Here is a 26,315-nt window from a genome sequence, read left to right as displayed (position 1 = left end):
GTTAAGGAGAGGAAGCTCATCTTTGGATCCAAATGGGGCTTAAGTGCAAGCTATTTGACCACATCAAGAATGAAAGAGCCTGTATATTCACAGAATTCAGATTCCAGGTGCCTGAGAAATTTTACAGCCAAAGAGAGCAACACTCATGCTGCTCTTTCAGGGTTAGGGGGCAGATGAACAGCAGTTTCCACGTCACAACTTTGTGCACTGGCTTCTAAATTCTGCTTGAGACACATCTAGATTTTGATATCCTCCTTTTGGGTCCGGACTCTTCCGTTTCAGTCAGATTCCTCGAATGTGCTTGGTACTATCATTAACAAGTCTCAGCCACAAAGCCAATGATTGATGTGATCAAACAAGGCATCCATATGACTTGCCAGATATAATACTGTTATACACTCCTCACTTTAACACAGATGCCAGAACAAGTCTGGCTTTCTCATTTGCAATAACATGGGAGAGACACGCAGCAGACAGTCAGTTTACAGAGGCTAAGGCAATAATAGGAGGTTGCTACCTATTATGATACAGTGACATGTAGCACCATCAGGGAAGATAAAAAGAGTATTCAAGATTCAAAAAGGTCATGAAAGAAAGGGGTTTCTGTTTGGAAATAAAGGCTAAAAAGCAATTCTTACAGACTCTCATAAATTTTTCTTTTAAAAGATTTTGAAATGGTAGAATACTGTTGCAGTATCCACTGCAACCCTTCCCAGAAGCAATAGGCTCAGAGAGAAAACAATTCATGCTCAATCCTTCCCAAAGCAAGGCAACCCTGATAGGCTACCAAGAACCTGTCAGATCTTCTCATGGAGGCCAGTTGTTTAAACATCGTCCTAATTGTAAAATGGGCGGTCAGGTCAGTGAGCACAATCAATCTTCTCAGAGAACAATGAGCACTAATTGGATACTTGCACTTGATTGTACAGCTCAAAGTCTGCCCAAATGTGTCCTGCCTCAAAATGCTCTTTCAAGGAGTCAAAGAATACACCAGACTATTTTTGAATGTGAACTGGCATCATGAAATTTCCATCAAGGTTAATGACATAATCTTCTAAGGTGCTAAGACAAATCAAACACAAGAGTTAAATTTCCTTTTACCTTCACAATTTTTGTTGCTTGAAATGACAGAGAGCAACACAGCCCCCAGATTCCACTATAATCATCTACTTTTAAGTCAGATATGTAAAGGAATAAAAAACAATGCCACATATATATTACAAAGCCTCAGTGCATACCTTCTATACATAGTTCAGACACCTAGTGCTGCTTTATCACAAGTGCTTAAGACATCACATTATTTTGGACTAAAATATCAATGTCTTGGGCGTGCAGCCAAAATAATAAGCTTGTTACAACACTGAAATCATGTATCTATTGTTTATATTTTAAAGGAAAGGGAGGAAATCAGAAATAGCTAAGTCAAAGGTTTTTTGAATGGCAAATTGTCCTAAATATGAAACAGACAATGCAACGCATGTAGTTATTATTACCCTCCCTACCCATATATGTAGTCATATTCTTTTTAAAGCTTTTTGGTATCACAGCCTCTGTGTTTCACCTCAGAAATTCTGGAGAGTGGATCCACTCTGAAGCTGCGGCCAGTTGTGAGGACTACCCATAGTTCTGCATTATGCCTCTTATATTTCCAGCATCTGCTGAAGACTGACACCAAAAGAAAGACCTGGAATAACATAAACCATAAACTAGCCAAGTCCTCAGCAGCAAGCAGATCCTTGTAGTCTGACAAGACAAAGGGCAAGGTGGTTTTCCACTACAGATAATTCTATGTGTCAACATGGGAAAATATTGAATATTGAAGCTCTGTTGAGTATTAGTATTCTTATTACCACAACAGCATCAAAGTCAACATCAAGAGCCCAGGTCCCTATCTTACCACATTCAGTTCAAAGATCCCTATTATGAAGTTAAAGCTCTCAAGATCTCAAGGCACCAAAACAGACAAAACAATGGAGATTATAATCAGATCATATCCTCTACACAATAGCCATCTGACTTTATTCAGTCTTGTAAGACACAGAACACACCACCTGCATCAGATCTCACATTGATGCTGCATCTGTGTACTATACAGCTAGATAATGAAGGACAGACTAATACTGAGCAACATCTTCCTCCCGAGGAATAATCTTGATTCCTTCTGTGCCAAGAAGTCACAACAGATGACAGTTTTAACACTGACCTTTAATGCAAGTTGCCTCACAGTAGGAGAAATAGAATTGTTCAGCCTATAACAATTACATAATCAGTAACAATTATACAATACTGGTGTAATCACTGGGCTTAAACCACATAACACAAATCTAATCAAACAATTTTCTTTTCCGTATAAGTGAGTTCAAAGGACATTTGCTCTGCCTAAAGGTCAGGTGGAATGATGGATACAAAAAACATTTCCTTTCCTGACACAGTAGCTGTGAAGAGAAGGTATGGGGTTATAATCATTGTTTTATGGCTTTTGAACTCCCTAAAGCAGGGAGTTTATAGAGGAGGTGTAAAAGGATGGAGAGGAGGAAAGGGAAGAAAATGGATTTTAAAAAATCTCAATAGTGTTATAGCCCCATCATCTTGTCTTCTCTCATGTATATGTTGAAGTTCTCTTGTTTCTTCTGAAGAGACTGGGAAGTCAATGCACTGACTTTGCTGAGAATAGCATGAAAATTCCCACACAGGAGACAGAGGGATTGCTGAGCCTGAATAGAGAGATCTGCATGTTCACATTCTGGTTAATGAGAACGAACTGCACAAATTGTGGTAATTCATTCAGCCAATAATGGCTGTTACCAGGGAGAGTTTAAGTATTTGTATCCTGCACTTTCCCTGGACAAATCTGTATGACACAGGCAAAAGCATAGCTGAATGCACTAGTTTGCTCAGGTCCTGACAATGCTAAAGTACAGTAGTAAGACTGTAGTTGGTAATAAGTTTGTAGTTGTGTAGCCTACAGTGAAATCCGTGCTTCTGCAGCCCCTTGTCAGATTTAGGTGAACGCTAGTTTGGGATATCTGTACCTGCTCTGTCATATCTTCCCTCTGCAACAAAAAATAACCAAAGCTGGATGCATGTTATGGAAAGCAAGCAGGTAGCAGGAATCCAGTCTCTCCAACTTGCATATATGTTTTAAAGCATTGCTTAAGCATCACAACTGGAGTAAGTACCAAAGTTGCTGATACAATCAATGGAGTAGGTGCCTTTAAAAGTCCCTGAGAGAGGCCAGGTTTGGCCCCTTGTTACCTAAGCAAATTGAATACCTTAGTCTGGCCAACTATTGCCCTTTTAACACGCATTTGTAAAAGTTGTTTGGCAAACAATTAAAATATGGCGCAAATATAAATTGAAATCAAGGTTTTATTAACAGCACATAGGGACAAAGTTTCATTCTCCTTCCATGTTATTTGTGATTAATTCAACAACCTCCATAACATCAGCATCCTGTGATCCTGAATCAGACACTCAAAGTCAGAATGCAAGGGTTACATCACAAGGAAAAATGTTTATTGCTGTACACTGATAATTGTATAGCATTCCTGCACTGTCTGTGACTTTTTTCAGCAGACTATAAAATAATTTGTAACAAAAAAAGGTTAAAATTATGTCTATAGCATCTATAGCAAAGACGTAAAGACAAGAAGAAGCCTGCACAAGAAAAGTGCATTTACAACTTCTTTCACATTTCTCAGTGTTTCTTTTTTTTTTTTTGACTACTTTTCTTTGAGGGCAAACAGTGGAATAATTACCATATTGTCTAAGTTAACTTGGTTTTGCTAGTTTATGTTTTTATCTTCATACAAGAATCTATACTCTCATGTTCTCTAAAAAAAGTACATATACAGAAAACTGCAGCTCCAAATAACTAATGTTTTAGCATAAAATTACGAGACACTTTTGACAGTACATTCAGATTTTAATTGCTTCTGGTTATTTTTTGAGTGTGTTTGATGAAATAGTTTGCGTATCTGTGTATGTACTTGTGCAGACACGTATGTAGAATGAAAGAAGCTTAAAACAAGTGATTCAGGCATCACTCCACCATTGTACCTAGCACTGGATTTTGCCTCAGCACAGTTAACTATAATCTGCTGTTGTTTCGGCTTCAACAATACATCTTCTGGTGCTGGCAAGAAAAGACATTATTTGAATTAGTGGGATTGATTTCAATTGGAAGCAAAGTCAGTCCTACCAAAGCACGTAGTCACTTTGCCCATCCCAAGGGTCACTCTGGCGCAGGCAACCCAAGGGCTCAGATTGGCAAACAAAAATCCAACAAAGATAAGAGCTAAAATTCATGATTACTTACAGCTGAAGAAGGTCACTGGAAGCAAAGGGCAATACTTTCAGTGACAGCCTAGGTAATTTTGGAGCCTACATCTCATCCTCATACACCATTTAAGAAGACAGGGCCAGACTGCTACACATGAAGGTGCCTGAGGCAGCAGGGAGCCTCTATATGAATTTCAGCTGTATCCAGGGACTGAAATCCCATTAATTTCCGCTAGTTCAGACCTGGCATTGGACTGGTCATCGTCCCAATAACCAGCTGCTGCACAATGGCTGAACCCCAGGAAATTCCCAGTTCTGCCGTAGGTTATTGGTAAAACCATTTTACTAGATTTTTTTGTACTGTTGTAATGAAAGACATGAATTCCACAATTGTTCTCTTTCTGTTACTGCCTGAAACCCTATGCTGATAATTTATTAGGTTTCTCTGAAAAACTGCAGGTGGTAACAGAATCTGCAGAAATTTAAGACATGTTCAGTTTGATGTGGTGGAGTTCATAAAATATAATTACTGTGTGGCCATATGAACACTGTATTATGAAGGTGTGGATCCTAGTCTGATTTTATGAACTCCCTGTGTATATCTTTGTCACACAACAGCTTATATTTTAATTGTGAGAATAGCCTGACATAACCGTTATTATTTTTACTTCCATTTCCATATGAAATCTAAAGCAATGGTGGCATCACTAACTGATGGAGATTCTTGAATCTTTGAAATCTTCTGTTTAAATGAAAACACCATACAAGCAGATGGTCAGATCAGGAAAGTGAGGCCAGGCAGATTAAAAATAAAAAGTAACTCATTACCAGACAAGGAAGGTCAGTCCCGCTATCAAGATGCCCCAGTGAACCCAACTAGAAAAGGAGGTTGCATTTTTTAAAGATAGACTCTCCTTTATCTTTAGGTCAGAGAAAGGAGGGGATTTAAGCATACAGAGCAGTAAACCAGATCCTGCACCTATAGTTTCTTGTACTAAGTGAAAGCTTGGAGTTCCTGCAAAGTGGGTGCTGGGTGTCTCTGGTGTCTCAGGAAGCCACAGGAAAGCCCGAGCCCCTGCGTGGTGCGGCTTCTGGCCGACAGCGTGCTCACGGGACCCCAGTTCACGCTGCCCGTCGCGCAGCTGAAACTACAGCCTCGTGTTGAAGCATTAAGAGACCACGAACCCTTTTTTTGATCAAGGAGAAGACAAGAAAGAGACCAGAACTGGAGCATGCACAAACTAAAGGAAGCTCAAGGGAAAACGTGGTTCCGTTTGCAGTGCGCCATATGGCAGGAAAACGTCCCTTCAGAACACCCTTTCTGGTAGCTAAATTAACTAGGGCTGCGCTGTGACGGGATGCAATTTGACATTTACCTTCTTCTGTTATTTACAGCTGTTGGTTTGGAAGACAACACCCCAAAAGCAGCCTCAGAATATCTCCTGTTTACTTATATATTTTTATCTAGCTCTTCATTGAGAGATTGCTGTGAACCACACACAAGGAAATAAGACGCATGAGTAATTGTCAGTTCTGTATTCTTTTGAAATGAAATGCATTTTATTATTCAGCATATCTGTCATCCTCATCTCCTCTCTTAGCTCTAGACGTTCCAGCTGTAAGTACCTATTGTAAATCATGTGTATAAACTCTGATATTCCCAGCATCTCAGAGTATATATTTTCCATATGTCTCAGTGCATCCTGCATCATTTAGGGTATGAAACATGCAGCAGAGAACCAATTTGTCTTTTTATTGAATCAAGCCCTTAAAAACAAACAAAATGGAGATAGATGGTGAAAGGACCTATAAAAATTCCAGCAAAAAGCAAGGACTAAGCGATGAATAAATTCATCTGAATAAATTGTGCCTGCAAAGACCAAGTCAAATTCACTATTTTCTCAAAGGCAGTAGTAAATTCTAATATTCCATTTATGTAATATTTTCTCCCAATTCTCCTATGCATTTAGGGCAGACACTTGATACAGTGTCAGCATAATATTAGAAAAAAGGAAAACACACAACTGTACAGCTCATCAAGATATGGCAGCCAGCTCCAGTATCTCAGCTCTGTCTATTTACCTTTTTGTTCTAATGTACTTTTTGTAAAGGTGCATCCCTAGTTCTGTTGTTGATTGAATGCACAGTTCTCATTTGGGCAGGCAGCTGGCAGGCACAATGTTATACATGATGAAAGTGAAAACCAACACATTGGAAAGGCTCGAGCTCCAGTAAATGAATTACCAAATCTATATAAACTGAGCATTGACATCTGTACTCTGGGCATCTCCTCTTCCTGACCTTGCCTTGGCAGGTCGAGTTTGCCAATGTGGAAGGAATAATTTATGTCAAAGAAAAAAGGCCAGATTAGATGACCTAGTAGTAATTTTGAACCTGTTCTGTAACTTCCATTAGGAGCACAAAAAAAATGGGTATGCCACCAAGTGAATTCACTGTTAGGAGCTATAGTTTCCTCATTATCTAACAGGATTTGGCTGAAGAACTGAAGTGTGTATTTAAAGCAGTAGTTTAACTCAGCAATTGCAGAGACACTTTCCTGGAGACTGTGAAGGGCACCCCTTGATGCCAGCTGGACTGTTCACTTCGAAAGCAAAGGATGACATTCCTGAAAAATACCCCTTATATCCACGCCTCTGAGCAAAACTATCCAACTAGGGGCCATATCCGTAATCTGGAAGAGGGGGCAGAGTCATGTTATGGAGCAGAGGCATCTGTAAGGACTTACCGATGACTAGTGAGCTGCTGGAGAGAAGAAGAGAAGGGAGGGGCTATTCAGCTGCAGTAGCGCTGGCTGGAGAGATTTCAAGCCTGCTAGCTTGCTAGTGAAATCCACTTGCTATTTTTCAGGAGATGAAGAAAGAAAGGCAGAGGTGGGCAAAATTACCTGAGAAAAACTGCCTTTGGAGAGAAAGTGCCTTAAGAAATCCTGTCTTCTCAGAGCAGACTAGAGAGCAAGGTAGTTTAGCCACAAACTGCCTGACAGTTTGGAGGTTACCAGAGGATAAGGAATTCTCCTTGTGGGGAAAAAAGGGCGGTTTGTGGGCTTGCAGAATGTTAAAAGCAAACAAACAAGCAAAACCACACGCATAAAAAAACCTCATTCCTCACTAGTTCCAGACTGATTAAGAAAGGACCTCCTGTTCTACTGGAGGATGATGTATTAATACATTAATTTGAAAAGATATTCTCTAATCCCATTCTTCAATCAAGCTGTACAAGCATCTTCAAGCTTTATTTTTGCTCCATATTTATCTAAAGATGAAGACTGCAAAATCCTGATTAAGTACACAGAAGAATGAACTACAGTTCACGATGAGAGCAATGAGTGGACACCCCTTACATTGATCTCCCTGCAACAGCTCTTTTTGTGTTCATCTTAAGATGACAAATTAACAAGAAAGCTAAAATGAATTCTTGAAGCTTTATATTTTATATCACAAAGTTTGTTTGCAAAATATCCGATCTTTATGCCTCTACTGAACCATTCCTTTCAGACAAAATAGGAAGTTGCTGAACTATCATTTTAAAAATTATTGCTCATACTGCAGCATTTGACACATCTCAGGAAGCAAAGAAATACTGGGCAAAGTGGTCATATGTCAGCTGGAGACTTTTCTTTAAGATGTTTTTAAGATGCCTTGGTGACTGGGCCCAAGAGTAGCACTCTTCACTGTTGACAATTGGGTACCCTGGTTCATTTGAAAGGGTTGCAGCCTTACTGTTTTTTAATCTACAAGCAAAATAAAGGTCTACATTTCACCCACCATCAATTCTAGTAGCTGAGAATGGGGAAGAACAGAAAGGTATCAAGAACCTTGAGAAATCATCTCCTACCCTTGGGAGAAAAGAAGAGAGACTGATAAAAGCAGGATATCTCTTAATGTATAAATCCAGAGTTTTCCATACATAATTCAATTGACCTGATCAATCTATGCATCGCATACTTAAAGAGATTCATATTGACCATTTCTGGACAGAACTGTAACTGTTACCAACAGTGCTACTTAACACACATGTAGACACCAACCTCTGTGTTCCCTCAGGACACTGTAGGAGCACAGAGATCCATCTGCTTGCAGATTTTGCCGTACAAAGGCCCCAGTGACAGTCCTCACCAAACCCCAGCAGGGAAATTGAGGTACTGGTGAGGAACTGGATAACGCAACTTCAACATTTGCCTCATTCATAAGATAAGATGCCAAATATTTGCTGAGGGATAGCAATTTTTCAAAAACCACAACTTTGTTTTTCCATTTCACTTTCTATATATTATGGCAGAAAGCAAAAGAAAATCTGTCCCGGCAGAAAAATTGTAATGACTGTTTTGAAAGTCTCTCTTAAAGGTCAGTGTGAGTCAAAGACTGTAGTGCAGCAAGTCTCAAACCTCATTGTAAGAATTTTGGACATCAGAAATCACTATACATGACTGGAAAGCCCTTGGCTGTAACAATTACAAATTTTCTACTTGTCCTTACCAAGATGAAGTTTGCATAGGACCCAAAATCTAGAGAGAGAAGTGAAAGATAAAATAAACCTCTTTCAGGTTGTATGGACTTCCTAATTCATCATTTTTCTTCATCACAACAAAATTTGAAGAGTTGCACCACCAACAAAAAAAGGCAGGGACTGGGGATAGATAGTAGAAAGAATATACTATGCATTTATTGGGTTTCCTCAAACGGACACGCAACATATACAGGAGGAATAGAGAAAGAGGTAGCTATTTAAAAGGGTAGATGAAAGTTCTAGAGGAGGAAATCTGTTTTAGACGGTCAAGAGGAGATCCAGCTATGAATGCTACAAGTCATGACCTGTAGGATATAATGGTGTTTAAGGCAGCAAGAAGGGGTCTTGGTGCCTTGGCTAGCCACATCCAAGAACTACAAGGCAAAGACTACCCTGGCAATAGCAAACAGACAGCCGTGCCTATGTGGCACCATTCTGATATCAGAAGCAGTGCAGTCATGTTAATGTTTAACTCCTTCCAGATATCCTGCCTGCAGCAAAATGAAATATCTCAAGAGCCCACATTGTCACCTCAGCCACACATCTCAAAGGGAGTCTTTGAACATTGCACCGCAACTTGCCAGATTCTTATGGTCCACCTATGCTGCTAAATCACAGAAGTTTTCCCACTGCTTATTGGCTATTTCCTCACACAGTTGAAGCCTGCATTTACTACCCTCTCTAAAAAAATCCTAGTCACTTTTCTGTGGACACTTCACTCCATAAAGTACAGACTGTGCCAAAAGGCAATAGAAACAACCACCCTGTGGTGTGCTCCAACTGTGTCCCAAGTTTTGCAGGGTTAGGCACTCGCTCCTTCCCAGGGCTTGCAACGGCCTGGGTGCCATGCATGGAAACGCTGCTCTGAAGGGCAGCGGCACGTTCCCCGCTCAGGGCCCAGAGGAGAACCAAGGCCAGGTACCACCTTGTTTCCAGACAGCCAGTCTGCTCTGGAGAAGCTAATCCTAAAGAAAATGGTTATGAACTATTTCAAGATCCTTAGTTTTCTTTTATTGAGCAGTAGATGTAGCCTTAGTGTCTAAAAAAGTCTTGGAGCCAATATTTTCAGGATGCAGACCCTCGCCACAGAGGGAAGAAGAGGGAAGAAGGATAGGGTTTCGCCCTGTAACAAAGGGGGCATCTTGGCAAGACGATTAAAATCAGCTCTGCACCACAAAAAATGAATCCAAACTCTTTTAATTCTGCTGCCAAATTATGTAGGAGGACTGAGAAACTTGTAGGCAAACAGATTTGTCTGAGGAGAAGATGGTATTTTCTTGAAAAGGTTTTTCTTTGCTTGGTTCTCTTTTTGCTTATTTGATGGACTTAGTAACCAAGCTGGGCAGGCCTGGATAGAAGTTATTTAGGGGTCCTGCTGAGATAGCTGCTTGAGGGTGTAAATACGCTACAACATTCTTGATGAGCCTGAGTAAAAGTGGCTGTAAAACCCTTAGAAGGGTGCAGTATCCCCAATGGGATCCTCAGAAGTTGGTGACTACTACCCTGTAGGTTATGTATCTTCCATGGATATTCTTTGTGACATCTCCTTTGCCTTTCTACCCATCTTTCACATCAAGAGACTTACATTTGCAGGCTTCAGGCTATTAAACTAATTAAAATACATAGTCTTCAAGATGGAAAGGCTGCTGATCTGGCTTTTGTAAAGATGTCAAAAAAAATCACCTTTCCTCTGAGTCAGAATAAAATCAAATTATACACAGAGTAGATTAGATTAGAGAAGGTCTGTTTCTTAAAGTACCTTATCTGTTCTGTTCTCATTGTAGTCAGTCAAAGCAGGAGGATTCACCGAATGCTGTTTATATCTGTGAGCCTCACGCTTGCATAGGGATCAAATTCTGATCCGGTAAACGTTTAACTCATTCCAGCAATGATATGTATAATCTTCATCTGACCCCAAAGCAGAGGATTTTAGCAAAAAAAGCAAGTAAACTGAGATGGGTGTGTAAGTGCATTAATGGCTCCTGCTAAGTCTCAGTGATCCTCTTACAGGTACACAGGCTATAATGGATCCAGAGTAGACAAGAGGCAATGCATAGCGGTTCATGCATAGCTCATCCTGATGGCAAAACAGAAACAGTGCTTGTTGACAAGATCTGCGAATTGAACTTCTTTCAAAAATGGCTTAGCTGTTCGGGAGCTGCCACAGCAGTCTAGCGGGCATGAGTGGGATGAAAGCTCACATTCAAAAGAGCTCAGTGCTTGAGGACTCCCCCTGAAAGGCACTCCAGAAGTGCTGTCCCCAGCCCGAAGGCAGTAGCAGCTACACCTCCGCATTACGTGAGGACAGCTCAGTTTTCAGGCAGAGGCAGTATATTTTATCTGGTCACCTGAGAGAGTCAGAAGCCGCAGGTGAGCTTCAGCCTCACACACCAGGGTGAAGGGTGCACGTGAGTTCACTGCTTTTTCTGACTATATCGGTTGACGTCACAAAAGATAATGCCTCTCCCTGCAAACTGAGCATCCCTTCTATCATTAAACAGTCACCGCTATAACAGCAGCAGTTCTGTGCACGTCGTTGTCTTTCTTACTGTTCTCTTCTCTTACATGGGTGGGGTTAGTGCTCCAAGATGTTTTATAGTCTGGTGGAAACACAATGTGGGAAGTTATGAAACTCTTAAATAAAATATTCTCATGCCACTGGAAAGAATAAAATCAAGAGTTTTAAACAAAAATTAGTTCCTCCTTGCCCTTTTGATAGGCGACACCATCTCTCAAGAAATGAAAGTCTAGATAAGTATTATTGTCCTATCTCCTAGTTAAGAGGCAGCTTATGAGACATCTCAAAGAGCCTGTAAATTGAAAATTTCACAACTAAATCACAGTTGCATCACTTTTCCATATAACCATTTACCACTTTTATCTTTGTCCACACCCCCTTTCCTGTGTTTTCCTGTGTTCATTTAGTTCTTTTAAACTTTCTGATTAACTAGACAGGCATTTAAGTAACGCACAAAATAGAAATAATAAATATTAAATAATTGGGACACAGTTCTTTTAGGTCCTTTAACTATCGTTATCTTGCCTTAGCTTTATAAGCTGCATTTTTATCATTCTAATACACTAAGCATGTTTGCTTGGAGACAGCTATTGTTATTGAGCTTTTTTTCATTACTTTCTGAAAACTAAATATATTTAATATTTTATGTTAGCATTTCTAAAAATACAAACTATGTTTAGAACCTGTTTTTTAAAGAAGATCTTTCAGTCAAAATAAGTTCAAATGCATAACATTGAGAGGTAGACACTTTTTTTTTGTGCCCTATACATTTATACATAAAAATTCATTTACACATAAAAATGTCACAGTTCTAAGTATACTATCTTTCTGATATTAGACATCTGATTAGATAATATTTGCTATACATATATCTAAGACCTTTCAGAACTATAAACAAAACCTTTACCGCAGTGAAAAAAAATCAGGAACACAGGACACCAAACTTTTAATTCTCACTCACCTAATTTAAACATCAGTTGAAAATACACTGGTTGGTTGCATATTTTGTACCAAAGGGGATAGAGTACCATAAATTGCCAGAAGAAAGAAAATTATTAGTAGCAGTGTATATTTATTAAAGGTCAGCCACCTAAAGCAGCTGAGAGGTTTAGAATATTCATGTCTCTGACAGGCACAAATTAGTAAATGGTCAACGGTGTTTAAGTATAATTCATCTTCTGCCTCGGAATGCTGCCACATGATTATCAGCTCCACATCTGCCGGATGCTCACATACCACTCACCTAGTTTATACATAAACAGTGCTCATGGCTGCTGCTGGTTTTTGTGTTTAACTTTTGGAACTTCTTCCTCTGTAATAGGAAAAAGGGGGCTGTAATAATAGGAACTTTTATAATAGGAACTTTCTTCCTCTATAATAGGAAACAAAAAGAGAGGAAATGTGTAGGAAAAGAGAAGAAATTCAACACATGAAGGACAGAAAGGTGGGAGAAATGGATAAATGTTAGAAATGACATTTTATTGTAGACTGAGAAGTCATGAGGATCTGATATTAGCTCAGAGATGAAAGAAATCACCTCAAGGCTACCTTCTTCATCAGCAATAGCTTGCACCTTGCATAGGCCTTGTTTAAGAACAGGGAAAATCAGATAATTATAAGATAAATTTGAGTGGTGAGGATGAATACATGTTTGATAATCTCAGCTACCATCTTATTTACTTGAATTTATCTAGCATATATGTGTATATTCTAACAGCAAAGATTGACGAGACCACTTCTTCTCCTCAGCCCCTTACCTCAGTGTAAAATTTATTTGAATGGCAGAGCAAAATTTGTTTGAATTTCCGAAAATGGGAGAAGGGAAGGGAGACAGTTCAAAGCCATGTAATTATAATAGCAAGCATCTCAAACACTGAAAAAGCTATGCAATATGATTCATCAAGGTGAATCCAAGAAATTGCTCAAAAGGCAACCTCAGCCTTTCAGAAGTGGCATTACAGTAACTTATAGAGACGTCTGCAATGATACGGAATAGTATCAGGCTCCTATGAAAGCTGAAGAAATAAAATATGATTTCAACCATGATAGCAGTCCATTCCAACCCACCTCAAGCTCAAAATAATCTCATAAAATAGCATTAGCATTTTTGCAGACAAACCAGGCAGGCAACTTAGATAAACATTTTCACTGGCACAAAAACATTTTCAGCAAATAACATGTTCCTCAAAACAGTTTGTTCATTAGAAGGCAGAAAACTTGGAGTATTTTTCTCTTGAAGAAAATGCTGCATACAACTCTATTTGCAATCCTCTCTAAATCCTGCCTGCGGGGTGGAAGCCCACAGTGCTAAGAAGTCACATCAGATGTCCAGTGTCATGCAGCATACGCTTAAATAAACCCAGCCTTGGGACAATTTAAAACTACAGAGCAGCAGATGCAATGAGAAGAATGCTGAATTATCCTGTAAGGCAGGAATAGGTTAACCTATCATAGAGAGTGACTGAAAGAATATTTGATCCTTCCTGGTTTCCTTTGGAACACCTTCGTTCATTTGATGTCCAGATGCCAACTATGATCACCTCTATTAGTATGAGCACAATTCAGTATCTAGAGACTCACTCTCTCCAGAAACCCTGATACACAGACTAGCACACTTCTCACTGTATTACTTATTTTTTAAAAAGTTTTTCTTATAAAATATATCTTAAAAGCAAGAGACAACAAGGCACGCGTTCCTTCTGTAAAAGCTGTGGTCAGATACCCTCATAAAAGTGGTGTTCTCTTGCAGTCTCCGAGTAAGAAAATATATTAATAAAGGAAAATCAAGTAGCACTATGTAACAATTCAGTAATCTGATTTTACTGGCCAGATCATTCATTTGTACTGTGATTACATACTGAAGCTCTTAAACTGCAGAGATAGTTCTCCGCTGCTTCTGTTTGTGGTCTTATCTGATTCAGAAGGTGCTCTAAGCCATGGTCCTCTGGGCTCTGGCAGGCAGATCTCTTCAGTGTCTGTCATGGACACAGCTCTTACGGTAGACCCAATTCTGTGCTGGCCCAAAGGGACAGAAAATGGGCACCAAACTCTGTTGGGTACGCAACCAGATAAACACAGTCTTGCCTATAGAGCTGTACGGGGAAGGTGTTGCTTCTGCTGCTGCCTTCTCCTCCTCTCGCTGTCACCTAGGTGTGCATATGTCTTTTCCTTCTCCCCTCTCCACTCCTGCTTTGGCACTATTTTAAATTCTGCTTAGAACCAGTTTGATCTAAGCTCAGGTCACCCCAAGTCAGCAGAGTCTTTTGCACTGCCCTCCCCAGTCCTCCGGCACGACGCAGAGGCAGCAGAGCCGGTGGCAGGACGGGAGCAAGCGAAGCACTGCCTGCTCTAGGCTTCCTACGCAGAGGAACACCGGCAATGAACAAAGACCTTCCGATTAAATACTGAGTTATATTGCAGTAGTAATAAGGGGCTAATTTAGATGAGGGCTCATTTCCTTTTATTATACCACAATTTCCTTTTGTAGGCATACATTGCTTTCTCTCTGGCTCTGCAAAGCAAGTCAGACCTGCACCAGTGAAGAACTGTCTTGTGCACCCTGACATTTCTGAGGGCCGTGCAACTTGGAAAGCCAGAATTTTCTCTAGCTGGATCTAACTTCTGGATGTATAACCTCTGCTTTCTGTTTCCTGTGAATAAGATTATAAAGACTCTGTGGAATGAGTTTAAATTATTTTACCATTTTCTTTACATCAGTTTTATAAGAAGATAGGAGATAATCAAATGCCCAAACTATCTTAGGGAACAAATTTAAAAAGGATACTACAAAAGAGTTTCCTTTATCCACATGTGAGGCATTAATACTTCATGAAGACCAGACTAAATTGGCGTATCAGACTCTATGTAAAGATCTGAAACCTGCCTTTACCAAACGCTAACTTTTCTTAGGCTTATGTTTAACTTTAGCAGATAGAGAATAGAGATATAGAATATCTCAATAGACAATATTTCTTGATAACTATGTGTTCGTTGTATTATTCAGAATTCGAATTTGGACTTCCTTACACTGTTTTCTATTTCTTAAGTAACAAAGACTAAATACAACTTTCCACGGAAAACTGACCCTCTTAAAAAAGCTATAGTGCACCCTCATCTTGTAAATCCCTGCCTGGCCTACTGCCTCAGCAACAAACTGCACAAAGCTAAACAAGCTTTACGACCTCACGGGCCATTTTTTAACTTTGCCTGCTGAAGGTAAAATGCTACCTGAACTCCTCACATGGGTGATACTGAACTAGAAGGACGGTTTCCTGACTTAGGGTGGACTCCATCTAAATGAGCTGAGGTGTTTAAAATTAAGGCGTTCACATTTCCAGGTCAGACATTTGATATTCATCTGATAAAACACAGATAGCTATTTTAGTATGAGAAGTATCACCTTCTTGAGTTGCTTTTTCTTCTTTACTCACTGTTGACAAGGCTTAGGATAAATAGCTCACATTCAGTAGTCTTTCAGACATCAAAAACTAAACAAAATTGATTCCACTCATAGTCCTTACAGTGTCTTGAAGCTGTAGAGTAAACCCATACAACAAAACATTGCTTCTTTGTTTCACCAAGATTTCAGCCTCTTCTACAATGGAATTTAAGGGTGTTACAATGCACAAGAACAAACGAACATCTCAAGGGGCTCCCTTACTATTGCTATAAAGAATAGAAAAATTTTATTTTTTGAAATTTCAGGAACACTCAGCTTGCGTTTCTTTTTTAACTATTTTGTACAATGTCCATCTGTGGATAGGCTTCTTCAGGAAACCAATAAGCACTCATTTTTCTCAGGATGTTGGTAAAATAGGAGAAAAAGCACAACTTCCATAGACTTTGGTTTTTGAGCTCTCTATAACCTCTTACACAACATCTAATATATTTGATTTTTACAATCAACACAGACTTGTTTCAAGTCTCTGCTTGAAAACATTCCAATATCATCGCTAAGTTTTCAGATTTTGAAATCACGCAAAGCAAACCAAGAAATATTCTATACCCCATGAGAGCAAAACAGTCTTATGCATGTTTACTCAAAAGTACTGATTTAGTGTTCTAATGTACATGTGAATCTAAAGCACCTAGCTGAATTGGGAACCAAGGACATGAAAAACTTAGGAATTGGCCCCAGCATACCTCTTTGCTGTTGAACATAGGCATCAACAGGCTTTGAATAACTAAAAAACTACAGCTGAAAATCTTTTTCTTAGAGTTAGACCAGAATAATGATTATTTGCTATTTCAGAAAAAAGCCTTAAGAAAAATCAAGTTCTTGTCTGAAGAAAGTGACAGCGGAACTGTCAACTATAGCAAGAACCATCAATGCAGGTGATACATTAGAGGTAGGCATGCCAAAACCTCCCCGGCAGCGCTGATAATCTATCTAAGCAATGTCTCAGATAAAATACTTCTGAGAACAGAGATTAGCACATTCACCAGATCAGTGTTATCCTTGGCCTGAGCATGTGACAGTAAAAGCATAGTTTTATACATCTATAACCAAAGCATACCAATTATGGTCTGAGTTTAAAATTGCTGGAGTGACTAACTGAGGGAAATGAGATAAAACAACTCTGCTGCAACTGAGTTCTTGAAAATGTTAGATTTTCAGTGTGAAGAAGATGATTCTAAAGTTGTGATATCACCAAAACAGAGCTGCAGCCAAGTCTAAATTCTCCTATTTATTTGCAGTAAACTGTACATTTCCTGACCCATCATATGAATGGTTATTTCAGTGGTGCTGCTGCCTGTCCAGATCCTATGCGACATAGACAGTTTTCTGTTGGTTTGATGTGCCAAGTACTATGCTGCGAAACACAAGACAAATATCACGAGTACACCTCCTTTGCATACATCTCTCTTTCCACCTAGAAATTATACTAATGCAATACCCGAAGGAGTTTATCAGAGGAGTCTGAGTGTTTACCAGGTTGGCCGGTACAGTAGCAGGAGCCCTGTCCGCGTTGCCACATGTTCAGAAAACCATAGGCAAATGTCCACTGCATAAATATAGATCAGCACCAAAGTGCACATGCATGAAGTCTTCCCTTCCCGGGATGCCTGCCTCTGCACTGAGCAGACTGTGTGCATTTGGATGCAGTAAATCTGATGCATTTCTTTGTGTGTCAGAATTTCTGCCCATGCCCAGACCAACTCAATGGCACATACAGAGTTACTGCTACCCCAGATAAAACAGACTCATTCTGCAAAGGACTAGCATATGCTCTTGTATTTATGGCACCTGTATATTTTCAGTTCTCTGAAGTGCTAAAATGGATGTCAACATAATGCTGTTTAAAGTTACAGCATAACTTATGCTGCTTATAACTGCCGAGGATCTCATCCTTGCCGTTCAGGAAGGGAAAGAAAGGACCATGGAGTTTTTTCTCTAGGAGCTCCATACAGTAAGTACCCTTTGCAATCTGGCTCTACTGATAATATCTGCTGCGGAGCTGGTGAAGGTACAAGGCAAAATCTGTCCTTAAAGATTCAGCTCCAAAATACGCATTTTGTAATTTTAACTACATTCGTCCACACTAAATATCAGATAAAGAAAACAAATGGAAACATTGTGAATTTGCATAAGACACATGCAGTGCAAGGAAGCTTGTGAATTAATAGGAAGAAGCAAGAAACTGTTTATTACAAAAGAGAAAGGTTTTTTTAAGAAAATAAAAAAGAATAAATGATTTGGAATATGCCGGATCTTCAGTGTTGTTGCCCTTCATCAGAGAGTAACACTCTATTAAAATAAATAGTATCTACAGACTACCTATAGGAAAAATGCATTCTATAATGTTTGAATTTTTAGTAAGGATGTTAAAAGAAAGGAGATATAAGCAATCTTGTACCCTTACTGAAGAAAAAGAAGGTGCACTCAACTTCCAACTCAGCCACTCCTGGATTTTGGAGGAAATTGAAAAATACAACTTGAGTAAATTGACTCATATCACTGAACATATCACTTGTATCTGTGGTGTTCAAACCCTACCAGTATTAAGTGCTGAAGTACATGCCCCGTGTTTGAAAATTAAGTACGTGAGTCCTGGACACTTAAGTGTACTTGACAGTGGAAGATAAGCACCCCTGGCTGCTCCAAAAATAAAACTGAAAAGATTTATTAGTGAAAGCGAATGTTCAGAATGTAGGCAAAATGGCTGTATTTGTTTCAGTGGATTTACACTCTTTTATGCAAGAAAGGTGTTTACTGATACTGAACTTCAAGTTAGCAAAGTCAAAGATGGTGTCTTTCAGGTTTTTTGATGACTGAATCATTTCCTACCCTTTTAAAACACCTTCTTTAGCAATTGGTGCATGCCATTCCTTAGCACTTGAGTGTGACTACCTTTGAATCATCAGATTCAATTAGTGGCACCGTGTTACCTAAAGAGCAACGCTAAACCAGATAAAGAGGATAAGGAGGGAGCACAAAGTGGTTTAGCGTGAAAATGGATTAGATGTGTTTATTATAAAATAGCTACTTCTTTTGGGGAGTAAGGCAGTGTCCTACTAATATTTGAAGAATACTAAAGCCATTTTTGGGAAAATAGATATTTTAACATGCAATGCCAAAAAAAAAAAAAAATTAAATGTTAGGATTAAATCAGGAAGAAGCACATTTATGCATATTTCCAGAAAAAGTGCCCTGCATTCAGCCATAGAATAATCTGGCAAGAGAAGAAATACAAATCTCATTTTCTGGGGGTTTTAAAATAGAAGTCAGTATAATTTCAATAATACAGTAATAATACAATAATTCCCTACTGAAATACAGGGAATGATCTTGCGTTTCCGGGAGACAAGCATGACAGATCCTCCTATCCTTTCAACCACAGTAACACTATTGTGTACGATGGGACTGTCTTCTTCTACCAATTCTGTTTGAGCAAGGTAGGAATACCAGAGATTCATGCAAGTCATACTTTTCTCCCCTTTACACTCCTTCCAGTGATAGTGATGCCCAAAATGATGGTCTTAGTATACTGCTTCCTTCTATGCCAGACCCACTTGGGGATGTCTTAATGCACTGCTTTTGTAAAGAACGAGAGAAAAGGATCTTTATTTACAGCCTTGCTCTGGCTTGCACATCAACACAGTACACGGCAGAGCACAATGCTCTCATCACGGTAGGTAATGGTCTACCTTAACATTCATATCGGGAGCTAAACATGCCATTTTACAATCTTTTTATTAAACAATGCAATTATTATTGCATAGATAGCCTAGATAAAGTCTCCCATAACTGTATGATATGCAAGGTGGTCAGATGAGTGATCAAGACTGTTACTTGTCTTTTAATCTCCTGTCAGCCAACCCAAAATTGCAGTACATGAACTAGTAGCTCCTTCAAACTTCGTATGTATGCCCCAGTTATCTCAGAAGATATTAAATGATGCGATAGCCATTCGACAATCTACCTGACAAAACCACCAAGCTTTTAACAGTTTCAATAGTTGAGATTAATGTGACAAATTTTAGTATTTCTGAAAAGCTGCTCTGTTCAAGACCATAATCTTAGTGTTATCTGCAGACCACAGAAGCAGCAAAGGCTAATAAAATGTTATCTATTCAGTTTCTTCTTTGCCTGTAAGTCCAAAGTGCTTTGGTATAAAGAGCATGCAGTTCAATGTACTTTTTCCATAATTACAAAATGAAAACCATCAGACTTTATGCTAGGTAATCTTGCAGCAAACACTTTTACCTACTATACTTATTTATTTATATAGAAGTTGATAGCTGAAAAGGATTGCTCTGGTTCTCTCGTGGTGCTTTTGAGCACATGAACAAACGTTTGTGCTGCTCCCCTACAAGACAGAAGTGAGAACGTGGCTGTTGGACTCATCGTACATGGTCAGGTGGAGCAGATGTGCTGAGCACTGGTCACCAACCCAGCAGGACTTTCCCTGTGCTTGGGATGCAGAACCAAGAAGAAACTAAGCTTGCAGGTGCACTGAGATAGGACTGTGGGAGCCCTTGTCTGCAACAACTTGCTTGCTGAACTCAGCCGTAGTGCTAAACTTTCAGCTTGCATTGTGGTTTCTAGTAATGTTTTCCTAAATTATCTCTCCAGGAGTATTTGAGACTATCCACTGTCACAGAATTACTCTGTTAATTGCTGTCAGTACTGCTAACAGCCTTGTTTCATCACCAGATTTTGAATCGTTCAAAATATTCTCTGAGATTATGAAAACCATGTGGAAGAACAATTTGAGAAATACTATCAAATATACAGGTAGGTGTTTTCCCATAATCAATTTATTTCCAAACTGCTTGGAACTGCCTCCAGACCTGGCATACACACCCAGTTTTGCCAGAGATAAGTGGATGCTTCCAGTATCACATACGAAGAAAATGAATGAGCACGAAAGTATTTGGAAATGGACAGAACCACTTTCACATCACGGATGGGTTTTTCTACTCTTTTTAATGTCTCCTGTCAAGCTGTCACAAAATTATGATTATAGATCCCTTGTCTCTCACCTTTCTCCTTGCCACATACACATCACCATCTCACACATGTAGAGCTGTATAGCTCAGCCAGTCTCCACCGATTACTCTCCAAGGCTGATCTTTGAAAAGCTAGTAGATGGCACTGCATTTAACTTTTGGTTTCTTCAACATACATTTTTGACACAAAAAGAAATATTATTTTTGCAAAAATGTGAAGTCATTGAGGCATGATGGAAAATACAAAAGGATTTTAAGAGGCTAAAATGTCCTGTGAAGAAAGAAAGGTGAAATTCAATTCGGAAAATGAAGAAAATTGAATGCCTGGTAGAAAATAACCTGACACAAGTGTTCAACAATCAGTGCCGACACTTTCTACTTAACCAGTGCCTTTCATGGAAGGACCTGATGTGCTTTACCAGATGTTGGAAATAATTCTTCCATCCTACACCTGAGGTAGCCAAGGTCTCAAAATGTTGCGTGACTTGCTTAAGATAAAACAAAGAGTAAAGAAAAATGCAGGTAGTGGAAGAAATACAGCTTGTTTGTGGTGTTACATGCCTGGTCACAGGATGAAGGTCAGGGTCAGAGGAAGGCCACAGACTAGTTGTGGTGGGATTCTTCCACCTACATCTTTTAAAATCGTTCCCAATCCTAATCAACCAGCTGTTTTGTTTTCTTTGTTGTTTCTCTTTTCTAGCTTTGGGTCAGCTTGTGACAGACCCTGTTCCCATGCAAGGGAATACAAGCAGAAATCTCCCATTAGCACGTTAATGCCAGTCTCTGTTGCATTTACCTTCTCTGGGGTCCAGAGAAGAAAACCAGTGATGCAAACACACCTTCAGCCTCCCTGGAGATGACAAGAAACCTCTGGGCTTACACTATAAAAGGTTTTTCTTCTACTCTGAGATTGTGTTTGCTCAAAAAAACCACCCAAGCCCATATGTTTTGAAATAACTCCTTTTTTTTGTTTGGGTTTTGGGGGGCGTTTCTCTTTACGGACTCACCCCTTTTCTTCTTACTGGGCTTTTGCTGCCATGGCTTCTAAACACGACTCCTTTTAAAGAGAATCTAGGTAGGTGTAAATGTTATGTATATAAAAGACCTTCAGCGAGACAGAGGGTAAGCACACACAGTATTTTGCTGAGCCAATAATCAGTCCCAGGCTAAAAAGCAACCAGAATGCCCTGTGGGCTATGTGTTTACTTAGGCTATCACTGCTTAAGTCAAAGCTCCATTTTAGGAAGCACTAACCCCTTGTGTATTGAGAAAAGAGGTCTTATTTGCTACTTGCCTCAGTCGTTAATAATTATTATAATTCCAAGCAAGTTCCCAATTAGTCTGAGCTAAAGGCTCAACCCTTCCCTTCATAGTTTCCTAAATGAGAATCTCTGAGCCTAAATAAACATAATATTTAGGTTTTTTTGAATACAGAAGAGATTCAGTGCTTACTTTTAGAAATATTCCTAGAGCTACTGTTCAAATAATTCATACCTGATCTTTACCTGGCTGTTACATTCCTCTAGAACAGCTAAGTGTTTAAAAAAAAAAAAGATCTCTATTTCACGGGTTCTTGTTTTATTTTTTTTTTTAATAAACTGTCACAGGCAGAACATGGAGAGCTTTTAAACTGATTATATAACTCACAGAAAGATCCATTCCCTCCTTAGTCATCAGTAACACTATTAAGCGAGCAGCTGCAATCCACACACCCTTTTTTGCTTTTATCATGAAAACAGAACGAAATTTATCAGTTATCAAATACAATGCCTTCTCTGTATGAATAAATTATCTTGTGGTTATAACTTACAAAATGTTCCCATCTCTATTCATACCACATGCATCAAGTCATTTGGATGACAGAACGCTACAAAAATTATCTGAACTGTCAGGAAGCTGCAATGACTTATCGTATAAAAATTATTCCAATTTTTACCAACTCAAAACAGTAGCAAAGAGGGAAAAAAGATAAGTCTTTCCAGAATATTGGTCATATATAGTTCAGAGTGAATCATCATTGAAGAAATCATGTTTGTTCTTTCTAAGGAATCAATGATTTACATTTTAATGACACTTGACAGGGAAGTCATGATCCCTTCTTTCAAACAAATCTCCCCTCCAAAAAAGCACTGTATGAAATTTTGAAAGTGTCAATAACTTTAACACAAATGAATTTACAGTAACAAATATCTTCTTGTGTTTCCCACTCAGATAATGTCATCCCCCATGAAATAATGTAAAGTCACACCTGATTTTTAAAATATTTTTGCTTGACTCTGATAAACTGCTTTCCAGCTGGAAGGAGCTCCATGGATGAGGGAGACATATACAGAGCTTACTGATAGAGCTGGAAACTAGAAGAGGTCTTTAACCTGTTTTTTATGATTCTGCAGTTGGAATCTAGTCAAAGTGTGCTTGATAAATATTTGCATAACTGTAAAGAATGTCTCAATCTACTAAAAAGTCCTAAAAGCATTTTTTTCTGTCCATTCTAGTGATTATAAAGCCAGTTCAAGGTTTGGGTTTTCACAGTAGAGCATAAGTCTTTTCAAAAAGATTTTTCATAAAATAAAATTGTAGCTTCTTAAATCAGTAAAAGAAGGTTAAAAATAAACTTTTTTTTTTTTTTTCTGGAGACAGCAACTTCTCCCTCAACTGCAAAAACTTCAAGCAGTTTTCACTTGAGCTGAGTCAACACAGATTGAGCTGAAGCATCTGGTCCTATGAAAGCTGCTGTGAGAGTTTGCAGAATTTTAAATCCTATTTCAGGAGCATCGTGGTGACACTGTAATTATCACACTGCACTACTAAATAGGCTCGAGATCCATTTTAAACACACAGAGCTTGTGCTCCAGCATAGCCCAGAAACAGTAAGCTAGGCCTGGCCGGTGACCTGACTAGTCCAGTAATGCCTCCTACAGCAGCATCCTCGGATGTCTTCAGAGGAAGACAAAAGAAATCCTGAAATAGGCAATTATTAAATGACTCTTTTCGGGGGAAAAAAATCTTCCTAATCCCCCAGTAATAATTAAAGTTTGGGTTATGCCTCAATGTGTTGAGATACTGAATTTTCCAGAGTCCCAGAGGTGGATCCTCAGCACGTAGGCTGGTGTCACAGCACTGAAGGCAATGCAATGGCCATGGCTGAGGCACCAGCCCAGCTACTGGGGTTTCTTTTTAATCCCTGCTGTATGTCTGAATGCTTTATACTCCATATAAACCTTCAGTCATCCTTTTAAGCCTAACCCTTTTCTTTACTGATATCCACTGGCATTGTAGATCTACAGGTGTTTCTTGCAGTACAAATATTTAACCTGTTTTTCATCTAGCTGTACTTTAGTTTGCTTGCTCCTGCATCTCTGAGTAATCAGAGCTTTTAATTCACCTGTTTCATCCCTTTGCACTCCTTACTATCCACCTTCTTCCTAAACCGAGTGGTCACAATCTTTCAGATCTTTTTCTCCTTTCAAGACTTCCCTCCTTATACTATTCCAGTCTGTTTAAAAAATGCTCTTATCATTGATCTTCAGTCATATTTTTAACAGTGGAGAAAAAAAAAAAAACCAACACATCAGTAGAATAATATTAATCAACACAGAGCACAGAACCCCCCAGATTGTTCCCAGCAAAAAAAAAGGCTTTACTGATTGACTTCACATGCAACAAGGTCCCACGTTCCTCCTCTTTCAGCCTCCACCTCATGAATTTGACACTGGAAGGGGAGTGCTACCATGGAGGAAGTATGGGACCTTTGTAGTCCTTTGTTTGGGACCATGTGACTGAAAAGCAAGTTCCAGCCTTGGTGCACTCACTCCACACAAACCACAGTCTTTGCATTTTACTCATATATGTTAAAATAGAAATATGGCAAAATGCATTAAAGTCGGAACAAATGCACCCATGTCAATGCCTTTGACCTTGTGATCTATGACACACATCATCAGCAATCAAATTATAAGATGTGGTCATTCTGCCTATAATTTCCTAAGTAACATCCTGAAGCAGACAGCATTATCTTTTTGATGTAAACTTACAACATGACCTTCATCCCCATAATGTAGGCCCTAGGAATTTTCTAGGGAAGGCAGCAGACAGAACATAGAGCTGATAGCAGAAGGAACAGTATTTGACCTTTCTGTTGTTATTAATAAACAAACAACATGCTGCCATTTCCTTAGCATAGCACACTGAAAAAAAGACCTTTCTGTGTCATACATTGCCCTTTCCAAAGCCAGGGTCTTTGTTCCTTCCTTCCTTCCTTTTTTCAAGAAGGTGACTTGTATCTGTATAATTCCATCTTGTATCTATCTGTGTAATTCCACCTCAGTTTATTCCAGGGCATGATCAAAAATATGTGTGGCTATGCTGCTGTTGCACCAATTATTATAAAGCTCTTTGATTTGCCAAGCACACCTCATTTTTCCTTTTACTCTAACATTTTTCTTAAGTGATGCTCTCCTGAGTAATCACGGAATTAACTTAAGGAGTGATTCTCCTGCATCAACCTTAACCCTGTCTCCTTTGATCAGACATTATCCAAACTAAAAATAAGATGGCTGAAAATCCTTCCAGATGATCACAGACAACATGCAAAATTATGCCTTACAAAATGACAGGCAAAACTATAATGGGTCTGGTCTGTCTGTGTATAGATGACTCAATTAACAAGAAGGAGGTAAAGCGAGACATCATCTGGACTTGTGCTGCTGGTTATCCATGAGGAAACAGGAACACGTTGCCCTGATAGCAGAAAAGCAAGATGGGAAACTCCCTTGATTTCCTGACATTCATTGAGGTTGCAGATGTAGCATGTTAGAAAAAGAGATTCTGTAATGCCAAACCCTGTAAAAGGAGAGCTTTTCCATTAAATATCTGCTTTTGTCTGCTAATATATAGAAGGAGTTCAAATGTTGAACCAGGTTGCCCAGAGAGGTTATTGGTGTCCTTGGAAATATTCAACACTTGACTCTGAGCAACCTCATTTGGTTGGGCCCACACTGAGCAGGAGTTGGACCAGAAGAACTCGAGAGGTGCCTTCCAACCTAAATTACTCCATGATTCTGTAATGCATATCTTAAATGCTTCATTTTGGAGGTACTGAAAGGCAAGGTAGGTTTTTGATGACCCCCCCCCTCAAGCTTCCTTCCTTGAAGGAAGCAGGTATCAATGATCTACATATAGTGTTTACAGAAAGAGAGGGCCACAGATCAAAGGCACGTGATCTATAGACCATCCAAGGCTACTATGAGAATAAAATATTCAAATGCAAGGTTTTTGTTCCTTGAACCTGCCTCTTGCTCAAGGGAAAATGGGAGATGCATAAATTTTTGACAAGCCACAAAGACATATGCTCTTGAAAAACTACCCCTTGTTTTCAGATTTTGACAATCCCAATCTTTCTTAAATTTCAGAATAACATCTTCTTCTTGGCCATATAAGCTTCTTTTGTATTTTCCATTGGAAGTATCTAACTATCTGACCATCTTTCATCTTATATCAACTTAATATGGCTTGAACTCACAAAAGCCTTTGTGAA

The 26,315-nt window shown here is 39.1% G+C and overlaps 1 protein-coding gene across 2 annotated transcripts in view; it reads right to left on the bottom strand.

Moving 5' to 3' along the window:
- Nucleotides 1–26,315, bottom strand: part of FGF14 (fibroblast growth factor 14) — a 411,362-nt gene that overhangs the window by 325,957 nt on the left and 59,090 nt on the right. The gene's annotated exons all lie outside the window — the stretch shown is intronic.

This window comes from Mycteria americana, chromosome 1, assembly GCF_035582795.1.
Source record: "Mycteria americana isolate JAX WOST 10 ecotype Jacksonville Zoo and Gardens chromosome 1, USCA_MyAme_1.0, whole genome shotgun sequence".
Taxonomy (NCBI): Eukaryota; Metazoa; Chordata; class Aves; order Ciconiiformes; family Ciconiidae; genus Mycteria; species Mycteria americana.
Note: the sequence above shows the minus strand (reverse complement) of the source record. Positions and strands in the feature narration are given on the sequence as shown.